Source organism: Mycteria americana, chromosome 1 (genome assembly GCF_035582795.1).
Source record: "Mycteria americana isolate JAX WOST 10 ecotype Jacksonville Zoo and Gardens chromosome 1, USCA_MyAme_1.0, whole genome shotgun sequence".
In the NCBI taxonomy this organism is placed as follows: domain Eukaryota; kingdom Metazoa; phylum Chordata; class Aves; order Ciconiiformes; family Ciconiidae; genus Mycteria; species Mycteria americana.
In genome coordinates this window covers 103,370,058-103,386,686 of record NC_134365.1, presented here as the reverse complement: position 1 = coordinate 103,386,686, position 16,629 = coordinate 103,370,058, and positions in this window count along the sequence as shown.

Genomic DNA, 16,629 nt, shown 5'->3' with positions numbered 1-16,629 from the left:
TGAGATGAAATTTTCTCCCAGGTCCTGTATTGGCCTATTGAATAATACTGGCCTTGGTAGCAAGGATAATGTAGTTTCATATGATACCTTTCTGTCTTTGTATGTAACATTGTTGGTAGTAACTGCTGTTCCTTTCCATCACCATTTACCCCGTCTTATTGTAGTATGCTATTTCTTTGCCAGTTTCTCTGAGATTTCCGTGTGGTACTGTGATAAAGACCCTGTTAAAATCCAGATGAATTATATTCACACTATCTTCCTTTATCTGCCCAATCTACCACTGTGTTGTAAAAACCTTTCAGGTTAGATTGTGCCAGTATGTCTTCCTCAGATTGTTTTTTTTTTTTTTTTCCTGTGACTTAGTAAGTTCTGTAGAGGATGCCTAGAAATCTATTAATAGATTTTTATTATTGTGCTTACTTAGTATTATACCTGTATTCCAAAGCAAGTTCAGAGGTTGAAATGCATTTCTGAAGCATGCTAGTCATGAACATTAAGACAGAGACTTTTGAAGATGCCTAAGGGATCCAAATGACAATGTCCTATTAAATTGAGAAGGAATAAAGTGTCTTGATTCCTTGGCATCATTGGTTTGTACAGAACTTAATATTCAGCCTGATAGCAAAACCATCTAACTTATCATTAAATTACATTTGTGTCAGCATAATAGGCTTACAGTTTTCTGCACATAAAATGCCATATGCTGAAAAATACAAAGTTTGTCTTAAAGGTCTTCTTTGTATTTTGCCTTCAGATAAACTGGAATTCTGGTTTACAAATGTTAGCACATTAAAAGTCATTCCCCTGTTTGCTTTTTCCTCTCGTTTGTTCCTGAGATTCCTGTCCCTTCTTCCAGGAGTGCCAGGCACCCACCTTACAGTAGCAGCAGCTGCTGTGGTGGGGGCAGTGTCTGTGGGGAAAAGGTTGAATGCACTGAGATGTGTGTTCAGTAACTTCAGTAAATGTCAGATTTTAATCTGTTTCTACACGTAAGTCAGAATCTTCAAACCTAAAAGACAGCTGTTGCTCCAGGGGGACTGGGGAGACACTATGCCTTGGGGTATGATGGAGAACTGAAGCAAAATCTAGTCTTTGGTGTAGAGATTTGCTCAAACTCTGCCTAGGGAAGGAGCTGTTCAAGACAGCAAACCTACTTACTGTCTCCTTTAACTTAGCTTTTCTTTAATGAATTGGGTGTAATCACCTATTACGGGGTTTGGAATTGATCTGAGATTTTTTTTGTTGTTGTCGTTGAGAAAGGCTTAGTCACATCATTTAAACTGTAGTGGAGTGCTGTTGAGATGCACAGCTGAATACCAGCAGCAGCCCTGCATGCTGTAAGATTTATATATATTTCCCCCCCGCCCCGCCCTTTCTGTAAATGTAGCCCTCTGGAACAAACATTAGGGATTGAAAACCATTGCTCTCCTCCATGTCAAGATGAGAATATGGGAATAAGTAGCTGTTTTATTTTTACAAACCATCTTAAAATAGAGTGGTATTTCCTAACAAATCTAACAAAAAATTGTTATTCATGTGGCAAACCCCAATACTTACAAGTGTTTATGCTGAGGGGGTAGGAGTTTTAACTAAGGGACAAAAAAGTGTGTTTTCCCTGAGTGGGGTTATTGGCTGTGTCACAAATTAAGGTATCTCTCATCCTGGTCTTCAATCCCTCCTTCAGGGGAAAAAATAAGTAAGTAAAATCTTGAATGTTCCTATAGAAAATATCACCTTGATTAACAGCTGTTCTTCTAAGATAATATGAACCACCCTGGTGAGCTGCTGATGACAGTCTTCTAAAATGTGTTCTTCAAAGTGGTGTTGTTTGTGTGTGTTCACATATCATTTTTGCTACGGTTATGGCTGTATGAGCTAATACTTTAGCCTGTAGTTCTAGAAGGACAGAAAACACACAAGGGAACCAATGCACCATAGTCTTTCCACCGGAGGACAAATATTTTTTTCTGTGTGAAAGTAATACAAAGCATCCTAAGCAAAACTACAGGCTTTTAAACAATGATAAGTCCAGAAACCTTGAATGTGCACTAAATATGCAATAATTTAGGAAAAAAATAGTTGTCCAGTCTTCAGTGTTTCAGTACTTCATCCATGCATGTTTCTGTGTAGTATTGTGCAAATAAAATATTCTTGATATTTTAAAGACAGTTCCCTAGGTTTTTCCTGTCTGTGAACAAGCATTTGATCATACATTATGAATTGTTTTTACAAATAGTAACTAATTTTAATTTCCTGGAGAAACTGGCTGCTCATGGCGTGGACGGGTGTACTCTTCGCTGGGTAAAGAACTGGCTGGATGGCCGGGCCCAAAGAGTGGTGGTGAACGGAGTTTACTCCAGTTGGCGGCCAGTCACAAGTGGTGTTCCCCAGGGCTCAGTGTTGGGGCCAGTTCTGCTTAATATCTTTATCGGTGATCTGGACGAAGGGATCGAGTGCACCCTCAGTAAGCTTGCAGATGACACCAAGTTCTGCGGGGGTGTTGATCTGCTTGAGGGTAGGAAGGCTCTGCAGAGGAACCTGGACAGGCTGGATTGATGGGCTGAGGTCAATTGTGTGAGGTTCAACAAGGCCAAGTGCAAGGTCCTGCACTTGGGCCACAGCAACCCCATGCAACGCTACAGGCTTGGGGAAGAGTGGCTGGAAAGCTGCCCGGTGGAAAAGGACCTGGGGGTGTTGGTTGACAGCCGCCTGAATATGAGCCAGCAGTGTGCCCAGGTGGCCAAGAAAGCCAATGGCATCCTGGCTTGTATCAAAAATAGCGTGGCCAGCAGGAGCAGGGAAGTGATCGTGACCCTGTACTCAGCACTGGTGAGGCCGCACCTTGAATACTGTGTTCAGTTTTGGGCCCCCCACTACAGGAGAGACATTGAGGTGCTGGAGCGTGTCCAGAGAAGGGCAACGAAGCTGGTGAAGGGTCTGGAGCAGAAGTCTTATGAGGAGCGGCTGAGGGAGCTGGGACTGTTTAGCCTGGAGAAAAGGAGGCTGAGGGGAGACCTCATCGCTCTCTACAACTACCCGAAAAGAGGTTGTAGAGAGGTGGGGGTCGGTCTCTTCTCCCAGGTAACAAGTGATAGGATGAGAGGAAATGGCCTCAAGTTGCACCAGGGGAGGTTTAGACTGGATATTAGGAAATTGTACTTCACTGAAAGGGTTATCAAGCATTGGAACAGGCTGCCCAGGGAAGTGGTTGAGTCGCCATCCCTGGAGGTATTTAAAAGACGTTTGGATGAGGTGCTTAGGGACATGGTGTAGTGGTGGTCTTGGTAGTGTTAGGTTTACAGTTGGACTCGATGATCTTAAAGGTCTTTTCCAACCTATACCATTCTATGATTCTGTAATGATTACTTATAAATGTTTATATTTACAGAAAACTTTTAATACATCAAACTATCATTCCTGTAAAAAGTTCTGTAAGCTTAATGAGGCTTAACAGATCAGAAACAAATCTTCTGAGTCCTGATCTGTCACCAAAGCTTGATAAATATTCTTAGTCCTTAGGAACGTCCTCGTGTACTTGCAAGCATTTTTAGGTGAGTTGAGATTTATTCACATAGGTGTCATGCAGATCTCAGGAGTCCATAACAAGTCCAAAGCAGCATTGGTAAAATACAGTGAGCTTTTCATGAGTAATAATGGATTTCTGTGTCTCTGATGTTTACCATTTACAATGAGAAGAAGAGTGGAATAGTAAAACATATTTATTCTGCCTCTTGTTGCACAGTAATTTTTAACATATGCTATTTAAAAAAGAATATGCATCTTTACTGCTAACAAATCTTCTATTTCATTCTCTTTTTCTAAAATAGTATGTGCAAAATAGCTCACTCTTCTCTGTTCTAACACTATTGTCAAGTACTGCATTAAAAAATTGTAATAGGTGATAAAAGCAAAAGACAAATATGGATGATTGATGTTTTTGTTGCAGCTTTTAAAGTACCAGCAAACATGTCTGCCAGGTGACTTGTATCAGGGAAGTATGTGTCTAATCCAGTATTTCTTTATGCTGTAGTGCATGACAACTTAGAGAACTCTCAAATGAAGTACATGTGACAATGCACACTTTTCACACTTTGAGTGGTTTACTAATGGTATTAATAAAAGGAGAGTAATCTCTGGTTGAAGTCTATTTTTGATGTGCACTGATTAGAAGTAAGTATTTCTTGAAACTTTATTTAGATTCTGACTATCTTCTCTACCATAGAACTAGAATTTGTTTCTAAAGAAGGCAGAGTACAGCAAATAGAGCTGATAGCAGCTGGCATAGATCTTATTATGCATTTGTCATTTGATTCCATTCACTGACTCAATTTGGGTACAGAAAAAAAGCATTTCAAGTAGCACTTGTTCTACTATTCCAAGGTCACTCTTGTGAAATTTTGGAAACAATAAAACTTGCAAAGACCAGTGATTCATTTACAATACCATAAAATTAGTCTTTGTATGCAAGTTTTGGATACTATGTGTTACTAATGAATACAATGAAGCTGCTTTTTAATATGGACTTTATCTTCCTTTTTTCTTTTTAAGTCCTGTTAAAATTCCTTTCAATAGGGATGGAAAGAATAAAAAAGGTCAAAATACCTCTAGTCTTCAATTTGAAAACATGTAGTTTTCTAAACGTTTGCTGTTGTCCTTTCCCAGTAACTGGGCAAATATTCCTGAGATGAGGTATTGTTCCATATCTAAATATAAGCAGATTCATTGTTTTATAGCCTATGAAAATATTGACAGTACTTTTTACTTCAGAATAACTTGTTTCTTCCCACTTCAGAGACTGAATCACATAGAACTAAATACTGAACAAATCTTTAAAGGCACAAGGCCTCCACTTATGCAATATTTTGGCAACTCTAACCCAGACTTGCGTACTTTCTACCTCATGCTGTACAGCAGACAAATCCTCAGTATATCTATCAGTGAAGTATCTCAAGACATCTTATCACTTTATCCTTGACTAGTTAAAAAGTACTTATCACCATGTCTTTTTGCAGCTAACTTTAGTGACGGTGCTCCTACTGTTCTTCAGTTACCTTTGGTTTTCTCAAAACCCTGTGGTCCTCTTAAAACAAAGCACTGCTTACTTGTGGAGGTATTTTAGTAAACATTTGCTTGTGAAGATTTTCTGCAATCAGACAATTTTGGCTCTACCACCTGTCTCCATTTTAACCAGACATTATGACTTATGATGCCTGCAGAACTGGAGAATAAAGCATTTTGTGTGCCATGCAGCTACTGGTCACACTTGGCAGTTCACCTGCTGTCTCTCCTATGCCACAAGTTTCTCAGTAGAGTTACTTATTCCAGTGGTTTCTTCTACAGTCTATTTAGTGCTGTAGCAGTGTGTCCTCAATCAGCTCCTACAACATGTTTCATACAGCCTCTGTTCCAGTGGGGAGGGTTGTATGGAGAGCAGCGGTGATGGCATGCAGGAGTGCTGGACATGGTGACTGGGAGGCTTGCTCATGTAACTGCTGAGGGTAGCGTTCTTGCAAGAAGGGCAACTCTGTCTCAGGTCGGCAGTGCTGTGGGGAAACATCAGGCTGCCGGCAGGGATGGGTATCCTGGCTGCTTTCTATGCACCAGTAACAGGACTGCCTGAGGCAGAGCACAGTAGAGGTGGAGGAAACCTCCAGCCTAACTCACCCTGAGCCCACCTTTAGAAACAAGCTGAGCTCTCCAGGGCTGATGCAGGAAGCCACTGAGATTTTTCTCCACCTCTCTCTTCACAGTTACTGGTGTCTTATTTTTGCCTTATTCTTCCAGTTCTTCCAAGGCGGTGGCTTCTCTGTGACAACTGGGTCTTTTTCTTTAAATCCAGAGGATCTACTCAGTCACTGTTCCCCACTTTCTCAAGGATAACTCTGTACTAGACTGCTGATATGTTTGGTTTAATTCTTTCAATTGGCTGCTCTGCTGGGACCTTGAGCAGTGTGTGGTGCTCTCTGTCCAGTTGTGGAGACGCAGTCTGTGGATTGTAAAGATTTTAATCTTTATTTATTCCTAGTCACTCAAAAAAGCTTGCTTTTTTTGTAGTAGCAATTTCTGTATATTGATAAGTTTTCCTTCCATGTTTTTTCATTCATGCTGTTACTGGTAGATAGTAATTCCATTTTCTTTTAATACAGAATAAACTATGCATCCAGTTCTGTGATTGTCTTTCTGATGTGCCCCATATATATCACACTGTGTGTATTTAAAATACCATTTTCCTCCTTTGAATTGTTTGATCTACTAACGGTTGCATCTGTATAAAAATACTTCTGTACTGTTTCAGTTATCTACTGCTTTCTTTGGGAGTAGCACCAAACTCTCCAGAAAAGGGGGGGAAAAGCTTTGCTGGGGAAGGCTTTCAGAACTGAAACAATCTGTTCACAGAGAAAGCTTGCCTAATCCTCAGGAATTAACACTGATGTTTTAGCCCTTACTCCAGTGTAATTATGAAGATTCTCATTGTTTCTACAAGTACTCAAGGATCTATGGATTTCTGCCTGAAATCGTGATATCCAAAGATTAGATCTGACAATAAGTTTTGCTAATTATACGTTTGCTTTAAAGAAAGTGCAGTGGGGTTTTGTTTTGTTTGGAGTGGGTGGGAGGAGAGGTTTAAATTTCCTATGGCTTAGTTCTATCATTTCCCTGTTCTCATACTATGAGAGTAAATGTAGAAAAAGTCCAATTCTCCTTTTTAATTTTACCTATTAATTTTTTTTTTAAATACTGCATGTCAGAGGCTTACTTTTATTTACTTCCTCTCTAAGGTAGGTTTTCCTGTTAAGCAGAACACAGAAAACAGAGGCAGGCATAAGTCTATTTTCAGCAAGGTGTTTGCAGCTACCATAGGTGTAAGTTTCTCAGTATCTTGCATCATCAAGCTATTCCAAACCAATTCAAAGAGGTTTTGTGTTCTTGTTTGTATTTACTGCAAAATTAGACCTGTTTATTTCCCACATTTATGATTTAATGCTTCAAGGCTTTGAGGCCCTCTGGGAGGTGCAAGAGCCAAGCTCCTATTCTCTGCTATTTTGATACAATAAAAAACATTCCTTTCTTACAGCTTCTTATTTCATGGACTAGCAGGTTTTGCTACTACATGGTGGAACTGTGTAAGTGTCTGCTTTTCAGTTCCTCTCCTATAGGAAGGATAATGCTGACCGTAACTACTATATCCAGAATTCTTTTATTCTTTTCAAAAGCCCATGTTCGCTGGCAGTATTCCTACAGCAATTTATTTCCAGAATTTTTTGCATTTATTTTAACACTGCAACTACATACAATTTTCTGAGAAACTTACTTCAAACAAAAAGTTGTGCTTTCAGAAAGCTAACTAGAAATCTTATGCCATTCAAACAGGATGGTACAACAATACGTGATTGGCGGCTAGACCACTAATGACAGTATGGTGATTCAAAGCTGTAATGGTTTTAAATGGTCTGAAAATAGAAAGCTTGGATTTGGAGGATTTGGTATGTGATTGAAGGAAGAAGAATATAGAAAAACCTATGGTAATCTATTTTAATTAAAAGCTTAGACTGTGGTGGTGGTTGCGATCAGGCCATGGATGCTTTTTGCAGCTCAGTACGTTGCTAAAAGGATTGTATCTTCCTTTTTTTTTTAAAAAAGGCAACAAGGGGGGGTGGGGGGAAGCAATCCAAAACAAGTATATTAAGCATTCAGATAAAGGAGTCTGGTAAATTCCCCCTTCAGAAACAGGCTCCTTTGTTATTGTAGGTATGTCCAGTCTCTCTGATTTTGGATTGTAAGCAGGTCACCAGGAGATAAAAGTTTACATTAGCTGAATTCTGTTGAATCTGAGGCAAATATTACAGGTAAAATACCTTTGTGCGCTGTTATGGTTTTTTGTTCTCATTTGTTTGTTATTGTTCCTACTGACTTTACACAGGGATTTTCTTTCCTACAGGAGTGTTTGGTTAGATGGTTTCAGCTTCTTAAAAATTATTAGCAATGCTGTCAGGTTTTTAGGAGTCCTCTATTCAAGGTATTAAAGGAAGAACTTTTTTCAGGGCAAGACAGCTTTGGAGGACACTGTTGCATTCTTAAGGATGGTCACCTCTAGCAGGGATTTGTTAAATCATTATTAAATATCCAGAGAAAGACTCCATAAAGTCAGAAGAGTCCTTGATTCCTATATATAGCTAGCTTGAACCCATTGCAGGAAGCCAGTTAGGATTAATGTTAGTCAGTATAAATTAAAAATAAAAAACCTATGAAACTTTCAACTTTTTTTTTTTAAATGACCATCAAGAACACTTAAAAGCAATTTGAATCTGGATGTTGTGAAAGAAATATTAGACTATCACCTCCCGTCTGAATGGTCTTAAGTCACAACAAAATTTAAGGTTTGGATGTACGTTTGCCTTGCTTGATCTCAGTAACTTAAAAGCATGTCTCTGTTTGCGGTCAGTGGGAATCTGTTAGTATGTAGCCGGTAATGTAATGAATGAGGGAGAAAACAATAAAGGGCACTTTATTGTAGCACATGGTCTCTACCTGAATAGTTTTTCCTTTCCTTTGAAAGTCCCTAAGACATAGATAGCTTTTAGGCTGTGGCTAGGTGGAAAAAAAAATCTGCTAATTGATTTAATATTGGGGGGTTTATTTATTTATTTATTAAATAATTTTTGAGGAGATGTATTAAGTCAGAAAGATGGAGTGGGAGGAGGAGAGCTGGACCCTGGAGTTTATTGTATCTGTGTGTGCATGTAAGAGGAAATAGTGTCATTGTGTAATATCTTGGCTTTTGGGATTTTTCTGCTTTATTTAGCATTCTGGCAGATCACTGTGTTATCATGAACTTGGTAAGGGTAGCTTGTATTCCTCTGCTTTTATTTTTATCTTTCTGCATTTTCAACATTTGTCTTTTTATCTTTTATGCAGCTGAGGTATACCACAGACAGCAAGACCCCATTTACACTTACCGATGACAGGCACAGATACAGCGTTATTGAATCTTCTTTTACAAATGAAACTGTCAACAAATAAAACATGCTACATTTTGTATAGTGTCCCCCTGTGGTGGGTTGACCCTGGCTGGATGCCAGGTACCCACCAAAGCCACTCTATCACTCCCCCCTTCAGCTGGACAGGGGAGAGAAAATATAACAAAAGGCTCGTGGGTCGAGATAAGGACAGGGAAAGATCATTCACCAATTACCGTCACGGGCAAAACAGACTCGACTTGGGGAAAAAAAAAAAAAAAAATTTATTACCGATCAAATTGGAGCAGGATAATGAGAAATAAACCCAAATCTTAAACACCTTCCCCACATCCCTCCCTTCTTCCCAGGCTCAACTTTTCTTCCGATTTCTCTACCTCCTCCCCTCCAGCAGTGCAGGGGGACAGGGAATGGGGGTTGCGGTCAGTTCATCCCACGTCTCTGCATCTCCTTCCTCCTCAGGGGGAGGACTCCTCACACTCTTCCCCTGCTCCAGCGTGGGGTCCCTCCCACAGGAGTCAGTCCTCCACGAACTTCTCCGATGTGAGTCCTTCCCATGGGCTACAGTTCTTCACAAACTGCTCCAGCATGGGTCCTTTCCACGGGGTGCAGTCCTTCAGGAACGGACTGCTCCAGTGTGGGTCCCCCACAGGGTCACAAGTCCTGCCAGCAAACCTGCTCCAGCATGGGCTCCTCTCACTCCATGGGTCCACAGGTCCTGCCAGGAGCCTGCTCCAGCATGGGCTTCCCATGGGATCACAACCTCCTTTGGGCATCCACCTGCTCCAGCATGGGGTCCTCCACAGTCTGCAGGTGGATATCTGCTCCACTGTTAACTCCATGGGCTGCAGGGGGACAGCCTGCCTCACCATGGTCTTCACCACGGGCTGCAGGGGAATCTCTGCTCTGGCGCCTGGAGCACCTCCTGCCCCTCCTTCTTCACTGACCTTGGTGTCTGCAGGGCTGTTTCTCTCATATTCTCACTCCTCTCTCCAGCTGTAATTGCTGTTGCACAGTAACTTTTTCCCCTTCTTAAATATGTTATCACAGGGGCACTACCACTGTTGCTGATGGGCTCGGCCTTGGCCAGCAGTGGGTCTGTCTTGCAGCTCGCTGGCATTGGCTCTATCGGACAGGGGAAGCTTCTAGCAGCTCCTCACAGAAGCCACCCCTGTAGCCCCTCCTGCTTCCAAAACCTTGCTATGCAAACCCAATACACCCCCAAGATTCAGGTGTGATAGAAACAGGAAGATACAGATAACAGATAACACAATGTGTTGGAATGGGGAAGCATTTGTCACTAAGGCTGTGCTCAGATATGCATGTGCAAGTCCCATAGGATTTGAACAAACGTATCTGAAGGCACAATCTAGCCTGCAGAAAAAAGAAAATATTTTATTTTGGTTTGGAAGGTAGTCAGATTTTTGGTGATTCTAGCCTTCAGAAAGCCCTAAGGCTTTTGTCTACCTACAGTGCTATATGGCATAAAATAACACTTTTTTTCCTGGTAATGATTTTCCACAATAAAGACAAATTTGTGTTGTGATGTTACCCCTTCCTACCTAGCAGATGGAAGGGGTAAAAAGTGAAATTGAAAGTGTATTAAGGATGACCAGAATCCCTAAGATTACCCCTGCCAGCTATCTGGGAGTATCAAACAAACAAAAAAGGTAATGTCATGGGTCCTTCAGGCTCATCTTAGTAAAAAAATCCAGTAAAGCTTGCTGTATAACTACTTTAGAAGCATACTGATCTGAGGTGGGGGGAAACGGTATCTACTCTAGGAATGCCTTATCTCAGTATGAGCACTTTGACAGTGGCATAAGTGTATGTAAGCAAGAGGCTGCATCAAGATGGTGGATATATTTAGGTATAGATAGTGTTTATCCATTAGGGATATGCATGGATTTCAAAGCTTGTGAATGCAACGTTTAGATTTTGGTATGCATGTGTGTGTATGTACAGCTATAAGACCTTTAATTTAACTGTAGAATTATGTGAGACTTGGAGTTGTAGTATAAAGCTTTTACCGGTATGTGTTTGACATAATTGTACTACTTGCTACTTAATTAATTACAACCAACAACCTGCCCTCAGTCTTTCTGCTTTGCCACGCCATAGTGTGTGTGGAGAGAAAGAGAGAGGTAAAGATTAGAGGAACTCTATTTTAGAGCCCCTCCGGAATGAGTTTTGTGTCATTCTGCCCTTAAAATGGGTGATTTTTAATTTCCATAAATTCAGCTGTTTGGGTCACAGCAATGAGCTATTCTGTGGCTCTGGACAAGGTGAATTGTGTCTTTCCTCTGTAAAAATGGAAATGATGATATTTAACTTACTAAGTAAAGTGCTTTGAAGTCTTCAGATGGGAAGAGCCATAGGGAGCTAAATATATTTATTATTTCTGAGCCCTTAGACTGCTATAGATGATTTCAAATAGTTTAAATATAAAATCTAAAGCACTGTCTGATTTTAAGCCCAGTGTCTAATTGACTTCTAGGAGCAGAAACATGCATTATGCCTTCCAGGAATTTTGGGCATCTTCCCTTTCCAGTGGTCTATGGATCCTGTTTCTAGCCTGGTGGGCTAAGAGAAAAAAGACTTACCTGTGACACTTTTATGGAGAGGGAAAAAACTGACTCAAGATTGAATTATATCTCTTCTGGGCTTAAAACAGGCATAACTTTGAGAATTATTTCTACCCAAAGGGATGAAGGAGGAGATGATGCTATTGAAGGTTGATTATTTTAAAAACAAACCAAAACAAACCCTAAGTAAAATAGCAAAGATTAAAATCTCTAAGTTGCTTAGAATACTAGAAATCCTGATCAACGTGTGACAGCAGGCAGAAGACTAAGGTCGATAAAAGATCTCGAGTTGAATCCGTTCCTTGCAGGACTACGCAGTTTACACCGTAGTCTTGAAGCTTGGCATTTGTGCATCAGCTGCCTTTTCTGTGCGTGGTCTGTAAGACCTCCCGACAGCCCGTATTCAAATACAGGCTAAACCTCTCTAAAGATGTCTTATTCCAACTATCCAATCCGATCTAGGTCCTTGTTGAGTAGTCTGATACATACTCTGTTTTAAAAAGGCGTTCGCTTCAGAAGTTTCCAGTTAAATCAGAGTACTGTTTCCCAGGGTGGCCTCCAACGCTCTGTGGATCAAGGGCGTACCAGGCCAGGAGGAATGTATAAGCTTTTATGGTGGATTTGTCTTCTATGAACGTGTCCACTAGTCCTTTGAACTTGCATAAATTTCAAGTATTCACTACAGGTTCTGGCAAGGAGCTAGCTTAAAAAATCAAGCTGGTTAGACTTCAGAGAATAAGTTCAGAATTTTTAAACTTTATACAATTTTAATTACATGTTTTATGTTGACCCTGTCAAAATCCTTCAGCAAACTGACCTCTCTTCAGTGGAATGAGCTGGTCCTTTCTTTAAGGAGATGGTGTTAGTGTAGTGCCAAGAAATTATTGCATTGTGGGGGGGGAAAAAAAAATCCCTTCTAGAGGCACCAAGGACAGAAAGGGGAATGGGTGCCACTGGCTTACATGAGCTTTTTGGAATTAATGTAGTAGGGAATTTTAGTGTTGCTATGATGGCAGCAGAGTTTCAGTGCCATTGCTGCATCAGAATCTCACCTCTGACCTTCAGAGGAGACAGGCAGTGCTGAAGAGTGAGGGATGGAAAAGGAGAAGAGGGAACAGTGCTGTACTTTTTTCCCTCCCCTTCCCCCCTCCCAGGATAAATGGTTGATGACTATTCCTAGTTTCTTAATCTGGGATTTATACCAGTCTTAAATTTGCTTAGTAGAGCACTGGTGAAAAGATGGGCTGTATATTACCGGCACCTCATAAAGAAATACTGTGAATGGCATTCACAGCTGATGTGATATTCTTTAACTATAGTAAATCATCTTAACTGTGATGTCAGTATTTTTATCCTTTAGGACACATGCTGTACTTGCATAAAATCTTTGGCTTGTTAAACTTTATAAACTTTTGAATCAAAAAATACCATGTAAGCAATGTACATTTTCTTCATTTCTTTGTAGGCTCGAGTAACTGGTTCGGCTTGAGTGGAGTATCCATTACTGAAATTATCCATTTCCAATTATCCAGTAGAATATCCATATTACTGAAATCCAAAAACATTTTTGCAGAACTTTTTGGGTTTTTTTACTTTTCAGCAATATTCACCTGCACTCTTTTAATTTTTTTTTTTCTTTTTCATTTGGTCATCCCCTTCTGTGTCATGTGTCATCCATCATCATATGTAGAAAGAAGAAGAGCGGGTGGAAGACTGAATGGTACCTATTTGTTGAGTTTTGCATCGAAAGATAACACTCCTGAGCTAACTTGTTTTTCTGTTTTCAGGAGTTGCAGAACTACTGTACTAAATTTAACATTGATTTGGAGGTAGAAAGGTTACTTTGATTTAAGAGAAGTATCTTAGTAGACAAGCCAAAGCAATAAGTCGGAATACCCCAGTGCCATATAAAGGAACACTGGACAAGTACATTGTCTAGGTTGGATTTAACAAAACACCACATAGAATCAGAGCAACAGGAAATGAGCCTCAGTTGTATGTGTTTGTAAATACATCCATACATATTTATATTGAAAGGATGTATAGCAAAATGAACCTGTGATTCAACTTGATCCTTAGTGACTTATTAAAATACTCAAATTTTTTGTTGTTGTTAAAATAGAAAGCAAATTGTTTAATTGGGAAGATGTGAGGATGTTTATGTATCTATTATAGGTTGTGCAGCAAGGCAAACTTTCTTTACCAAAGCAGACTGAAAAGTTGTTGTTGTTTTTTTTTTAAAAAAAAACCCAAGAAAAAATCTGAGTAATACTGTTCTGTCTTTAAATATGAAATTTAAAGATATGCAAGCTTCTAATGGATATATTTGGTTTAAAAGGTGATACAGGCAGAAAAGGCTGTGGTAATTTAATAAGTTAGCACCCACCAAAGTTCTGTTACTGTATCCACTCCTACTTATTTCTAAAACATGATAAAAGATTTGAAAAAAATACTTATCACCTTCTATAGCGAAGAAATTTTTTAAAAAAGTTATTTGTGTTTTTTTTTTTTTTTCTTCAAGTGATTGTTGAGGATCTCTTTAATCAGCTTTCAACAGTCATTTAAACTGCAATGGTTGAGTCAACAATGAAGTACATGAGGATTGCTCATCTCATGTTCTGTGAAGATCCATGTATGTGGACCCATGCAACTCCATGAACTACCACAGCTTGCTCTGTCTTCATTGTGTAGCTAATTCCTAGTACATGTTGCTTATTTGGATTAAGGCAAATATTGAACTACTATAAGGATATCCCCATGGGACTTTACACTGGTGTAGTTAAATGCACTTAGAAAATAGCTTTAAGTTAAAAATAGCTTTAAATTAGTCATTTAAGCTAAAGTTCTGTTGGTAGTCCTAAAATAGCATATTTGAAAGAAGCAGAGGCTGATTAGAAAATGCCTTTTTTGTGATCATTTGCCACATGAAGTCTGACATCTGGTAATTTCTAAACAAGCTGACAAAATACAAATGAGTGAGTGCTTGCTGCCAGCACTGGTAGGGAGGTATCATTAGGCACCAGGGAGGATGTGTGGCTAAGCAGATGTGCCCTTTGTTCAGAGACAAATTTTTGGTACTGTGTTGGTAGCCCTGAAGCAGGACGTCTGTCCACCAGCGTGCCTCCCTGCATTGGGCAACAGCAGCTCTAGAGCAACGCATGCGTGTGGCCCCTACCCACATCTCATCTTCAGCCACCATGTAAACATTTGCTGGAGCAGTAAGGGAGGTAAGACCTTTGGTTGCGTGGTGAAATGAGCAGCTGGCAAGCCCCTGTACCACGGAGAAAGGGGGTCACGGGCTGAGGAGTTTTCATGGGGTCTGCTGGAGTAACTACTTGCTTCAGATCTGACAAAAAAGAACTGAAAGGTGTTCACTAAACAAAGAATAAATCTGGCTTCCTCATTTGGAGAACAGAGCTAATTTTAAATCTAGCATATATGTATGAAATCAAACATAATTTCTTTCCTTGTAAGACATGCAAGAACAGATTGAAAACATTTCAGAATATCTGTCTTCCTAAAGTGCTCCCACAAGGAAGGTCATCTTTCCAAAACCCCCAAGTGCACACCTACCTCAGTTTCTCTTTTCCCGTATGGTGTTGTATCAAGTGCAGTACCACAGCTGTTTTGCAAGTTTGACTGCCATTTCAGACTTTCTAGCTCTCGACCCCAGTGAAGTCCCTACATCTCAGAGTCCCAGCAGTAAGTTCATGTGTCTGAATAAATAAATGGTGCCTTCAGCCTGTCATTCTGCCTGCCAACTAGCTTTTGTCCCAGCCTTTCTGGACTTCCACATTTCTCTTGCCTCTGTCTGTCCTTTCCATGGCTGACATTTAGGTCTTTATTTCTGATCCAGTTCAGCTGCTCCCACATTTCTTGCCTGGATTCTAGTATCAGAATTTTTAGTTTTCATGTTTCCTCATGGAAAAAGCTCATCAGGAGCTTTACTTCTCCACAGGCCTCTCCCTCACTAACAGAACCTGCCTTTCAATCGCTGCTAGGTTCCCATGACTGATTATATAACACCAAGGTCACATGCTTCACCAGTTCCTTCCTTATGTGTTTCCAAAATTCTGGCTTGTTTTAAAATTTAAGTTTTCTTTTTCTGTGGGTGACATTTATGTCACAGTACCAGTACCTTGTCATCATTCACCTTTTCCTGGGGAGATTGCTCACTTCCTCCAGTAATTTCTCCAGTCATTGCTCCTGCTTATAAACTGGTGTTTCATCCAGTTTGGGTAGTCATCAATTTGGGTAGGTGATGACCACCTTGACCAGCTTTAATGGTGAAATCCATTATATAAATCTGCCCAAATCTTCTAGTTCAATTTATTGCCAGAACAGTGTGCAAATAAACAATTGTGGTTGTGCCACAGCTGTTTCACGTACCTGAAAAGAGGTCAAAATTAGACAAATAAGTCTGTGCAAAACAACTAGTGCAGCTGCATTTAATCTATTACAGTGTAAAAGACGCAACATACCATTAAATGACTGAAGATCTCTGAAGGGATTTTAACTGGCCCCTGCAAGACATGTTTTAAAACTTGTTTTTCAACACAAGCAAAGACATCTTCTGTGGGATGGACTGTCAATACAGTTCTAACACTCTGGAAACAGTAAAAAAGAAAAGTCACTAAATCTAGCATGAAACTGTATGATGGTAGTAACGATGGTTTTACTTCTGTGCAGTTCCTTTTATATTGAAGGCCAACTTTAAAGGTATTCAAATCATGTGCAGGGATCATGTCATGCACTACTGAAAAGCTGTGAAAGAAAGGGACTGCTTAGCTGCATAGCAACCCAGTCTGATCTGCATGGGAAGTTTAGGCTGACAAACTATAATTACTGGAGGTTGAATCCAGCTAAGACACTGAGATTAACAATCTTGAATTTACGGAGAGAGCCAGGGGATCTTTAACAATAAGTGGCTGGGATCTTGGTTTTACATCTTGTGTTTCTTTCAGAGGGACACATTGTTATACCCTCCCTGACAGAACAGCAATTGAACACACACTGCCTAGAGTCCTGTCTGTCTTCTGTGTTTAGCTCCCGATCTTAGGACATAGGAG